Source organism: Taeniopygia guttata, chromosome 4 (genome assembly GCF_048771995.1).
Source record: "Taeniopygia guttata chromosome 4, bTaeGut7.mat, whole genome shotgun sequence".
Taxonomy (NCBI): domain Eukaryota; kingdom Metazoa; phylum Chordata; class Aves; order Passeriformes; family Estrildidae; genus Taeniopygia; species Taeniopygia guttata.
The window spans coordinates 36019991-36033185 of record NC_133028.1 but is presented as its reverse complement, the minus strand read 5'-3'; the positions used below and the strand labels follow the sequence as shown (position 1 = coordinate 36033185).

The 13195-nt window shown below is 39.0% G+C and overlaps 1 protein-coding gene across 2 annotated transcripts in view; it reads left to right on the top strand.

Moving 5' to 3' along the window:
- Positions 1-13195, top strand: part of GALNT7 (polypeptide N-acetylgalactosaminyltransferase 7) — a 70649-nt gene that overhangs the window by 31999 nt on the left and 25455 nt on the right. The gene's annotated exons all lie outside the window — the stretch shown is intronic.

Sequence of the window (13195 nt, the reverse complement as noted above, 5' to 3'; positions counted from 1 at the left end):
TGGGTTTCTAAGCAAACTGATTTAATGGCAGGGTATTTTTAGTCTGTTTTTTGGTTGGGGGCAGTGTATGAAGTTAGATATGATGTTAAGTACTTCACAGTTTTCACTTCCCCCTCATCGCAGCAATGGAGCTTCTGTGCTGATCCCTGGACTGGGTACCAATCTCTGGACTGTATGTTTCCAGTTGTGGTAAATAATCTGTTGGTGGTTCACTGACTGGTTACTGGGGCTCTGCTCTGGGCTTTTATGGTGGATGTTTTTTACCTTTTGCAAGGTAGGAGAGAACTGGCCAGCTGTGGGTCTGACTCATACCCATGCACATGCAGCTGCTTGAATTTGCTATGTGGTGTGCACTCCCTGAAAGCAACTGAAGCACACAGAGCAAAGAATTTCACTTTCCTTCATGCTGTGTTCTTCAGGTGGCCTACTAAAGGTTTCCACTTTCTGGCAGTCAGAGGAGAGGACTATGCCTGTCTGCTGTTGGTGACAAGGAAGTGCCAGCTGTCCTGGGTGTTCACTTTGCTCTTCTTTCTTTGCTGTGGTCAGAAGTTGGTCCTTCATACTACAGAGATTTTTCTGAAAGGCAAGGAATGTTCTGGGTAACCTGTGTAGGTCAGGCATTTTCTTTTTAGGAGGTTATTCTCTAGACATTGCTGCTTCTACTGAAGCATTTCTTCACTCTGCAAGGACAGCAAATCAGAGGTGGCAACGTGTCACGTGCAGGTGGGACTGTGCTGCCTCTGCCCAGGTGAATTCTAGCAGCAAAACTCAAATACTCCTCTTCATTTTTAGTCAAGGTAAAGGGCATCAGACAGCATATGGTATCTCTCAAATAGTTTCACACCTGTAGGTTCCTGAAGTATTTTTGACATGATCTCAGAATTTGTCTTCTGTTCTGAAGGACATTAATAAATAGATAGTCCCAAAAATTATTAAATACTTTGAGGAAGAGGAGGGACAGCCATGAAAATATGAATTTTAGAAACTGTTTCCTTCAAGCACAGCTGCAGATAAACCTTTGTGAAGTCAAAGCCACCAGCTCAAATCAGTTAGGTTTTAGTATTTAATGATTTAATGTTCTAAGCAAGCAAACAAAACAGCGTGAAAAAAACAATGTAAACAAAAGATATCTTTCAGACAACTTTATATCCCTTACTTGGGATGTTTGCAATTGCCTAAGTTGAAGGTTTATAGTTTCTGCATGTCTCCTGGGAACAGAAGAGAAGGGGAGCAATGTGAGATTGGCTTATATTGCTCTATGCTTTCAGGCTCCCACATGCTCACTTTCCTGCTCGCCCCAATAGCAGAGAGAAATGCAGCAAAAGGTAGCAGAGTACCTATTGGATGCACCATTTATTTTTCCTCACACTGATCTATTTAAAAAGACATTTGTGCTGGTAAGGCTATTCAGTATTCACTTCAGTCCTGCCAAAGAGCAATGTAGTAATCTTGTTGTTATTGTTAGTAGTATCTTGGCATTCTTAATTGAGAAAGATCTTTCTGGTAAAATCTGAATTATTTGTTCATAAAGAGAGGGCTTCCTTCAGCCCTCTCTTTCTTCAAGCATCAGAATTTTGAAGCATTACCCTGTGCAGTCAGGTTTGTTCAGTGAAGTATGCCAAATGCTTTCCTAGGCTGTGCTAGCAGAGTGAAATAGTGCTGTGAGAACTGTCTCTCTCAGCTTAAAAGCCATATCGCCTCAGGGCTTGTCCCTGCTGGAGGGAGAAGAGGAAAGAAATGCCAATAAAGGGAGATTCAATTCTGCTATGCTTGGATTTGACTTTGTAGTCTGACATGTTGCCAGGATGATTTGCCAGCTGCCTTTATTGATTCAGTAGGAACTTTGCTGGTGATCCTGGGCAGTCTCAGCTGCTGTAAAAAGCCTTAATTCTTGCTGTATCCCATAGAGAGGAATGAATATGGATGGTGTGTTAAAGTTTTTTGTCAGGTACATCAGAATATTTCCATTTTGCCAGTAACACATACTCATGGATTTTAACCAATATATTCCAGCGTTGATGCCCAGCACTTGTGCTGACATACAGCAAGTCATAAGTTTGGTTTAAAAAATCAAGAATGTATGGGGGTATGTAAAAGTCAATGTACAAAATTTAGAAGATGGCTCATCTCACTGCAGTTTTTCAGCACTCTGCAGGAGGGCCAGGGGGAACATAAACTGGGTTAGTAGAGAAATACCTGCTTTCTACCTTTTTTCTAGTGGCAAAGAAGTAGAGCAGGCTTAGTAGGCCCTGTCTAAAACTCTGTACAGTAGCTGGAATAATTTTTTTTCTTTAAACTTAGTGATTTTTACCTTTTTTGGATCTATTTTTATCAACATGATAGGTGGCAGCCCCTTAAGAGCAGTCGTTTATATTGGATTTTATACATTATCCCTACTTCCTAGCAGACCTGCCATAAAATAATTGTTAGCTTTTGGGAAGAAGGATATTAATTAAATTGCTCCCTGAATTCTAGGTGGTTTTTTTTTTGGGTTTTTTTTGGTTTTTGTTTTTGGGGTTTTTTTTTGTATTCAGGACTCTGCACAGAGGTAGAGCTGAAATAAAAATAGAGTGATAAATTTTCTGGATTATTTTGGATCCAAGATAAATACACCATGCTAAGGAAATTAAAAAAGGGACCTAGGTTTGAAGGTGAATGCTGCCAGGTAACAAGGTGTGTCTTCTCAAAAAAAAAAAAAAAAAAAAAAAAGCCAAGATAGCTGTGGAGAATTACTGCTAGGAATAACAAGAATCAAGCTGCTTAACCAGTATCCACTTGCCCAGAGTATTTTAAAATGAAATTTAATTTTTAAACTTCATCGATACTGGGTCTAACTGGGGATTGTTTCTTTTGACAACTTTAGCTCTGGCCAGAAACATATGCTGGTGAGAAAACATACAAGAATGGATAAGCGTCATTCCTGGCAACCAGTGCACTGGGGCACTGGAGCCAAAAATTGCAACAGGGTTGTCATGCTTCAGAGACCTCTTTCTGTGCACAGACTTGTCTTTTGAATGCATTTATAGTCTTGAAATTAATGACATCCTTAGTCAGTGACTGCAGAATGTGCTGCTTGTTTTAACCTCTTCTCCCAGATACAGATACTGTTATGTGCCTCTGTGGCTCTGCTGCCCTGTGACATGGGAATATCAGAGATAGCTCCATGAAGGTCCTATATAAATGTTTCATGTTTCCATCCTTATTGTTCCTGCTATTTCATTTCCCTTTTCGTTAACTCTGAGCTAAAATTCTGAAAAACCTCTCCACATTTGACTCCCAGATTTTTTTAACTTTTATTTCCCCAGTGGTAATGCAGAGTTTGGGATCTGTCTAAGTCTATGCACTGAGTGGTCTAACACTCTATTTACAATCATTTGCCCTTTCACTGAGCTCTCCTGCTAGCTCATTTCCTTGATAGTGTTGAATTATTCTGCAGCTGTTTATAGTAATTTTAATTGCAACTACCAAGAACTTTCCTATTGTTCAGCAATGACCTGGAAGAAGAGGTGGACTGCTAAGCTCCCAGCACAGTCATTTATGCTGCTAAAGTCACAAACTTGCTTGCAATTTGGAATTAATAGACTTTAGCAGTAACTAGCCTAAGAAATCTGCCATAGTTTGAAGAACTGTACCTGTAAAGAAAGCAAAGGACCTCATCAAATGCTTTACAAATTCAGTTACTGTATTAATAGCCTCACTCATGTCCACAAAAGTTTTGATTTTTTCAAAAGATGATAATATTTTTCTATGGCCTGCCTTTTTTCCACAAAAGCTGTGTCTATGGTTTATTAATTTTCTTATTTATTACTAGCTTCTATTCAGCACAGAAGTCAGACTTATCGGTCTGCAATTCTTTAGAACCCCAGAGCCCTTTGATAAAAATTGGTATTGTGTGTTCCTTTGTTTAAGACTGGAGTCAGCAGTACAGTACAAGAGTTTGTTAACTCATGTTGCATTGTTTAGGAAGTACTGGGTTTATTTTAAAAAAAGGCAGTAAGGCTATTCATGGCAGAAAATTCCAGAAGAAGCTATCATGCAGATTATCTAAAGATAGGACTATTTAGTAAGAACTATCACTGTGTACTTGTCCTTTATTTTACTCTCTTCTCAAGGTATCTGGCATTGGGCACTGCTAGGAGTTCAATGGAAATACTTAATTTAGATTTCCTGCTTCTGAAGTAGTCTCTTTTCATTTTGTTCATGTATCAGCCCAACACACTTTCTGGCAGGCATCATACTTCTGGTGTTTGAAAAAATATTTCAATTGCAGCTTTCATACTTCAATAAGCTATTTCTCAAACCTGGGTTTTGGGAGTTTGGGGGTTTTTGTGGGTTTTTTTGGGGTTTTTTTCTTGTTTTATTTTTGTTTTTTTTTTACTCTACGTTTTTATTTACATGCACTTAGCTTGAATTAATGCTCATTTCTGTTTGTCTGTTTGGACACCATTCTGTGCATTTAAAGAATGTACGTCTTACTGCTAACAGCATCTGGTTTTTAATCATGCTGCCTTTCTCTTCTTCACAGTTCCCCTTTCCAAAAGGATATGTCTCATCCCTTCTGTCCTGTGTCTTCTGTCCTGTCAGGTGCTCTGATTCTTCTATACATGCCATGATTCTTCCATACACAGGTGCTGTCTGAGTCTTTCTTGGACATTCAGTACTTCTGTGTGGTTCTATGATGGCTTCCCCTTGTCCTTATGCTAAAGGGGATATTTATATTCCCTGGCACATTTAGACACTAGTAAACTGGCTCTGATTTATCCTAGCAGAAGGCAGTCCTAAATGGGCTAAAGTTAACCAGTTCCAAAAATTTCAGCCAGTGCTAATGAATTCAAAGTCATCATTTCCTGGATCCTGCTTCTTGAAGGTGAGCAAGAATTTGATTTAGTCAGTCCTCAGGAACCACTGTTGAGCACCAGGACCTTGTAAATATGGTACAGCATGATCTCTCAATGACATCACAAACTTCTTCAGTGCCTTCTGGTGCCATCCATCAAGTCCCATGGACTTGTGCAGTGTGTATCCCATTTGCTGTGATATACCCAGGCAAGTGGTCCCTGACTCACCTCTGTGGTGGATATTCTTTCTCTTCTGCAGGCTGTCCCTAGACTCGGGGACTTGGGAGATGTGAAGCAAACCTTGCAAGTAAACAGTCAAGGAAATCAGATGTTGAGTGTCTCCATCTTTTATGTGTCCTTTGACACAAAATTTCATCTCTTTTATAGTTAAACTCATGTTTTCTTTAGTCTTTCTTTAGCCTAAAAGCTCTTCTTGTTGCCCTTTCCATCTTACGGATTTCAACTCTACAAAGCTTTGCCTTTAATGCTCTCTTCATGGGCTCAGGCAATATTTCTGTACTCCTACTAGGTAGCCAGTCCATGTCTCTACCTTCCCTACTCTACCTTCTGGAGTTCTTGGTGCAGCCAGGTGGGTTTTCTGGCACGCCTGTTTGACTTACTGCATGTGGGAATGGATGGCTCCTGTGTTTTGGGGAGATTATTCTCAAAGATGCCATTCCTGGGCCCTTTTTAGCACCCAAAATCATTAACTTCTTATGGCAGATATAAGGAGACATGTAAATAGTGCATGGAAGAGTCAAAAAGGGAGAGAAAGCTGCCTGATGGACAAAACCACTGATGACCACTGATGTAGAGCTCTGAGAAGAGGCTGCTTAGTGTATGGCTCACAGGAGCCTGGTTACACAAGACCAAAGCAGTGCAAGATGTTTCAAGGAATCTGTATTCAGGATTTCTAAAAAATACTTATCTAGAATGCATTAGTTGCAGTATCCTCTTTTTATATTTCTAACTCAACAACACTAAGAATCAATGTAGGTTTTCCTTTTTGAAGTCCACTTTCACAGTAGAACACTCCAGTCCACACCTGCCATTTTCATTCCTGAATTTTGCTGGGTTTGAGACATGCTTGTTGCACTTTTGAAGCCAAGAAGCATTTTCTTACAGTATATTTTATGTGATGCGCTGTGCAACTCCCTGTTTCTCCTATTAACAAACTTGCACTACTATAGAGCCCTTAAGCCAGGGATGTTTGTAGTGCTGATCAGATTTCATGCCAGGGTAATTAACTGTGCTGGCTGAAAGAAAGGATTAGCACTCAACATGCTTTGCTCAGGCTTGATATGCTGTTGTTATCCAACCCATGGAAGACTTCCTTACAAATTATTCTTACTGACCCAGAAGGTTTTAGTCTTATGACTTTATTTAAGCTAGATTTTTTTGACAGCTTCTTTTGACAAATATTGAAGGAATTTTATCTGGAATGGCTTGACTGGAGAGGAAACATCATCAATGTTTATGGCATGAGACAAATTAATCTCTTTCTGGATTTTTTTTTCAGTGTGACAAAAAATAGCTGCTGTCTACTCATCAGGGTGAGCCAGAATTTCAGCTGCATCACCCACACACATCTGTCAGTATGATTGTGGCAGAATAAATATTTTTAAGTGTTTTTTCCTTCTGTGGATTATCCAGTTTGAGTTTTCCTTTATAAGGACATTATTGCTGTTACAGGGCATAGCCCCTGGGCCATACAAATTTGTATTTGAATAATTGGATCTGTTGCCACAGGTCACCTTTGACTTCAAACAGAACAACTGGCAATGACCTTTTGTTGAAAAACCTGAAAAAGTAACTCTTCCTTGCTTGAGTACAATGTTGTGTGCATACAGAAATGTATTTTTGGACTACTGTTTTTGCAGCTAATTTTATAAAACAAAACGGAATGAGAATTTGTTTGTTTTTTTTTTTTAATTGTACATGTAGTTTTGAAGAGTGTTTGTTTTATTTTTCAATTCGTTTTAGAATAAAAAAGAAGGGAATTCTTGCCAAAAATAGACTTCTAACTTTACTAAGAATACATACATGCAGAGCTGTGATAATAAGGCAGAGCTGTTAGTAAAGATATTTTTTCTATCATAGTTTGATGGTGCCAGCTTGAACCCTTTTATGGTCCAAAATATTGAATTGTATAGCAAATTGTTAGTTCTAAACTGGAGTAAAAAACCCAAAATCTTTAACTTTAACTAATTATTCAGGGTATGAAATAAGGCAGATAAGTCTTGGCTCCTCATTAGAAATAGACAGTCTTATTACTCTGGGCAAATAACATGAATTTAATATGTTCTCTTACAGTATGTAGTTACTTGTCCAGTCATTCTTGTTGTAGCTAAGAAGATTGAATACAAAAGCTCTGGAGTGGAGCCTGCTTTCTTCAGGAATGTGATTAGTTCCTTAATTATAGCACTTTACAAATTACATATTTGATACTGCTACAAGAAAAAGGATTTCAGTAATTACTTTTAGTATCTATATCATTGGAAACAAAACATTAGGGACTTGGTTTCATTTCACATGGTACCCTGGGAAAATCTTTTATTCCAATGCCACATAATACACTGGAATGTTCTGTAACAAAGAAAACCAGTTCTATAATGTGCACATAAATTTTTGTGCACCTCAGTGAGAGCTGGAGTTGAGAATCAGGTGAATTATAGTGGTCACACTCAATCAGGAATGCTAGCTTTCTACTGCAGATTATCAGCTGCCTTACTGCTGGCAAGACTCCTGGAGGGAAAAAAAATGGTGTTTAAATTGTAATTAGGCCTGTATTGTGAGAGCATCTCTTGTGGTCAGGAAATATTTAAATTCCAGACATTCACCTTAAAGCAAAAAAGCACCATTTTCTGTTAACATTTCAGGTCCCAGTAATGAAAACTACAGAGAAAATGGATCCTTTGTCTTTTTAGTGTTGGCTGCTAGCATTTCAAATGTTAAGTTTTGAGGGAAAAATAATTCACCCAAAGAGTACAAAGAGGTTGACAGAGGTGCCAGGTGTGTTATCTGCAGTTGGATTTGCTTACCTCTCTGTGTGTGCATCTGAAATGAGATGACCAAGCTCTGAACATGACCTCTTACTCAACAAATATATAGATATATATAGCACAGCACCTGGAGTATATTTAAATTCTGACTTAAACCTTGACTTCAGTGGAAGGGCAGAGGAGAGTGGGAGCGATTTCCTGCAGCTGTTCATGTAACCCTCCAGATGCCAACCTGCAGCATAGAAATTCTGGGGCACATAGAGGAATCATTTTTGTCAAATGAGTAGTAATCTGAATGTGAAACTCAAAAAATGAAATGCACTTCTTATGTCTGTCTTGTTGCTGTTAACCAGACTGTACTGTGCTAGAGCATTGTGCATGAATAAATGTGCATGATACAAGTTCTAATGCAGTCCAGGTGAGCATGGGTAAGGACTCCAAGGTTCAATATCTAATGAGCATGGCATGGTGGAAATACAGTATTTCTTTGAGACTGAGCTTACTGCTTCAAGTTTTATTCTAGTTGTTTATTACATTGGGTAAAGCCTGTAAAAGTTTGATAAATCCAAAATTAAACACAGCCTCCATGCAATAACCACAGTGTGCTATTGGACTGCAAAGGCCTTGAGAACTGAAGTCTTCTTCCTTTAAACCAAAAAAAGGAAAGCAGAGGGCTTTTGCTCCATCTCCTTGTTTGGGAGTTTCCCCTTCCCTAAGGAAAAGTTTTTATTTTAGACACCTAGGTACCCCAGCTTTCCTGCCCTGTGTTGTTTATTGCTTCAGTTTTTCAATCTTGAATAAGTGATAATATGGGCAAGAATCTTGTGATAAGAAAAATTGCAAAGGTTATTCCTTTCAGTCTCTTGTTATCCCTAATGATGGGTTTCTATGCAAACCTTGCCCTGGATTTGTGATGCTTTCAGAGGTACAGTAGCTATAGCTTTTGATTCCAAGGGCACTAATAATAAAATGTAGTCACATCGCCTCACAAGTTACTTCAGGAATGGAAATGGGCAAAGCTTGTAGCTATTTTAAAAATAGCAAATGCTGTTTCAGCATAGGTTTAAACTGTTTGGTAGTGTGTAATAGAGGTTTTGTTGCTGTCTGCTGAAGGGGAAAAAATTATTCAGCTGATCAATCTGTCTTTCTTGCATTGTCTGTTTACTTCTCTTCCAGAAGCCCTGTTTTGTAAGTCCATTTCTATAATCTCATTTTGATGTTGCTGGGGCACAAAAATGCCCTGCAAGGCTTCATAGGTAACAAATCCAGCATTAGCATTAGGTTTACTTAGTTGTATGCTAGCAAAGAAATTCTGTGATCTGTTTCTGTCTATCCTGTCTACTCTAGACTTAGGCAATGATCCCATAGCAGCCAGTCTCAGCTATGACCTTGGTGATGTCAACCATACAGATGAGCAAATAGTTGAAGGTGTTTTGTGAAAAAAAAAGAAAAAAAATCCCATCCCTCTTCCTGGGGGTTAGATTCAGTTCATGGCAGTAGTCATAATAAATTGGCAATTTAAAATAGCAAGGAGCCCTGAATTCAGTATTAAAAGTATGTAAACATTATGCTGTCAGCTGGATGCCTGTCTCTTTGTAAGATAAGAATGGGACTGACTAGAAAAGGAAACTGAAAATGAAAGCAGATCTCCTAACTTATTTTTGGAATTTGCTTGGGCTGGACACTTTTGAACGGTTGAGAAAAATGCATGCACTATAAAGCAATTATAATAGGTTATAATAAAACTATGAATTTAATACCACTTTAAACGTGAAATAAAATTTAGAATACAATTTTTAAATTGTGAACAGTTCTATATTAACGAAGAAGTTAAATTCCATTTTTTTAGTATTGGTTATGATTTCAGGATAAATAATAAGCTGAGATTTTCAGCTTTGTACTGATTCAGGTCCTTCATCTTGCAACAGCTGATTTGGCTAGAGTGATTATAGGAATGTGATGGCAGCTGCCTGCCCTCTTGGAGGAATCTGTGCTGGTACATTTTGCTCTTAGTACACAAGTACAGTGCTTTAAAATCCAGAGAGTACTGATGAGTCCTTGGTAGGTGCAGGTGCAAGTTAGAGAGCTGACGAGTTAAATAATAGCAGAATGGAGAGTCATGCTACACAGTCATGATACCTCGAAGCTTAGCTCTGATACGCTGGCACAGTCAGGGGTTCAGCATGACTGAAGCACTTCTGTTGGCTCAAGATCTTAAATTGCCCTCTAAGTATCTATATGGTGTAGCTCACTCTTAAATTGCTGTCGAGGTGCTCTCCTTTTTCAGCTGTTGCATTTTTGTTGGTGGTTGGATTACTCATGCAGGAAAAGCAGACTTTTGCTTTTTTTAAGCCTAAGGAAATTTGAGTCTATATCTGCATCTTCAGATGTATGGCCACCCCAACCTTGGACCATGTACCCAGAATCATGACTGTGGGGCCCCAGGACATCCTAAGAGCAAGCCAATGAATGGAGTACAAAGCTGTAAGAGCAGAAATTTCCTCAAGCCAAGGAGCACTCCAGCCCAGATGCTCACCTTGTGCAGAGGGCCTCCTGTAGAATTGCACATCTCTGCCGTGGCTGGTGCACAGCTTTGTGACTGAGGGATAAGGGAGCCTGCTATGGCACAGGCTCCAGCAGAGCTGTTCCCTCCAGGGGTGGAGAGGGAGTAGAACTAATTCACATCCTAAGTATGCAGGCTAATAGACAGAAAAAACATTACTCACCGTTTCTCAATTAGATCACAACTCTGCCTTCTGAAGGGTTTCATCTTGCTTCAGTGATGAGTCACTCCTGTTTTTCCCCAGTAGTGCCAGCACTGATTGCAGAGTGGAAAGTTTTTATTCGTGGACTGATCTGAAGTTGTTGTTTCCTTTCACCCATCAGTTCCCCAAGGCAAGGGCACACAAACAGAGCAGCTCTTCCCTGCAGCACTGCCCAGGGAAGGTGTTGCCAGCCCTTTGTAAATCTGTGCATGCTTGTTCCTCTTTCCCCATGCCATAACTCTTTACGGGGCTCAGGAAAGGTGATGTCAAGTGTCTAGAGGCAAGCCTGGCTTAAGGATGCTACCGTGTCATTCCTGCATATCTGCTGCAATGTGATTTTGTTTACTAATTTGGTTCACAGTGTATTGCTGCAGATAGCCTGCAGGCTACACCTGAAAGGGCACTGTGCTAGAATGTGGGCAGGAGATGAAGCACCCAGGGGGTGAAGCTAAGGGTTGAAACATTTAAATCCTCTTTGTCACAGACCCTTCTGTACTTTGAATCTGCTTGTGCCAGTTTTCAGTAGCTTGAAGCTTTTGCCTAAACTTTCATATCTACTTTTCCCTCTCTTTAAAAATGAAGAGCATTCCTGAAAATTAGGCATATTTTTCCTTTTTTGGTGCCTAAAGTCTACAAGGAAACCCATACCGTAAAATTCAGCTTCAAACAGAAGGAAAGCGCATTTATCGGTTTTTTGGTATGTGGTTTGCCAACCACTGGATGTCAGTGCTGCTCCACTGAGGAAAGGCTCTACTGAGGAAAGCTTTGCCTGCTTCCTTCCCTGTAGATGTGAAGGAAATGAGAGCTGAGGCTACTGGCTTTTGTCACTCAAATACTTGGGCAACTTTCATATTTATTGAAAAAATCTGCCACAGAGATTAAAACATTTATTAATTGCACATATCTAAAACAACTACTATATTTCAAACCTCTAATTCTCAATTCAAGATGAGAAAGACTGTGTACAGGAGTTCCTGCAGTCTGTCAGAGTTTATGGGCTTGATGAGTCGGTCTGTGGGCTGTCTAATAAGTGAAATAAAGTGTCTGGAAAAAGCTGGAAGTATGATCCTACTAGAGATATAAATGTAGTGTTTCACTGCTTGAAAATGGCACATTTAGCAACACCCAATTTGAGGAGATTTAAGTTGGCTATATAGCAAAAAGCCGGTCTAGACCTCTGGGTTTATGTTTCAAAAATGGATTAAATTTTTGTGGAAGTGGAAGAAATAAGCAGCGAAAAGATTTTAGTTCTTTTTCCAGGTTTTGTTTCTGTCCTTGAAGGCACTCTGAAACACTGTAGCTGTCCCTCTCTTTTTATTCAGAAATAAACAAAAAAGTTTCCTAGCTAAACTGCAGCAGGTGCAGGTCGGGAGTACAGTGCAGGCTGCATCAGTTTCTGCCTTCTCTTTTGAGACAGAAGGCTATTCTGCTGCCTTTGACATGGAGCTCTTGAATGGCATTCAGCTGGTATGCTGGTTTTTTTGAAAGTATAACACCCTGTTTTCCACCTTTTAATGTAACCGTATCACCAAAATTAATACTGAGAATATATGTGTGAAGCAACACCATTCTGTTATAAATCTGTTACTAAACATATTAAATCTTCTGTTTACACAGCCTACTTAACACACCTAGGTAAAGGTATCCATTTTATCTCTGTAGATGCAGTTGTTGACAGCTTAAACACTTGAGCTACAAGTGTTAGTACTGCAATCTGTAATCAAATGAAATCTTTGAGAGGGATCTGTGGAAGGAAGGTATCTATGGCCTGAAACTTTTAAACAGCCAGTCTAGCCCTTTTATATCGGTAACTATGATTAGCTGCAGCTACTTCAGGCATAAAACCTATCAAGCTGAGGGATTTTAGTCAGTAGTTTGTGCGTTTAGAGATTGTGCTGTTTCAGAGGTTGCTTACAGCACACCTAAGAAACAAAATTCCTTATTAGATAAAATTTTGTTATAGTCTGTTTTGATTCTGTAATTTTCTTCTCCCACACAAACAAAATTAATAGTATATTTCTAGCAATGTTTTTTATTTTCTGTGAGGTGAGAAATGCATATTGACTCATTGAGAAGTGAAATGCATCCTTTACTAAGGAAACTCTTTAAATATCCATGGATGTGTTATGTGAGTACTTTCCATGTTTAACTGAATGTAGTTTCAGAAACTCTGGTGACCTCTCATGATTAAGGTAATTCTTTTCAAAAGCAGCAATGTTTCTGTGCACTTAAGCTTTTTATTGTATAAAGAGAACTATAACTAGGGAAATTTGTGCATCTATAAATTTAGGAGTTTTTATTTGTCACTAATAATTTCTTAATACATGACAGCTGTCCTTGAAAAGTCAGAATCTCACTAGTTGAGACTTTATTTGCTGAAAGATGAAAAAAGGAAGGATTTTTCTCATTGAAATCAAAAGTGCTATGTCTCTATGTTTGGTGATGGGAACTATATTATTATTGTTGGAAAAGAGGCTAGTGATCAGGTAGGGAAACTTCCAGTTAAGGAAATACTTGTTCTGGTTGTAGGGAGTGAATAGTCTCACTTAGATGTGCAGTTGGGGAAATGGACATTACAATTGCAAATTAA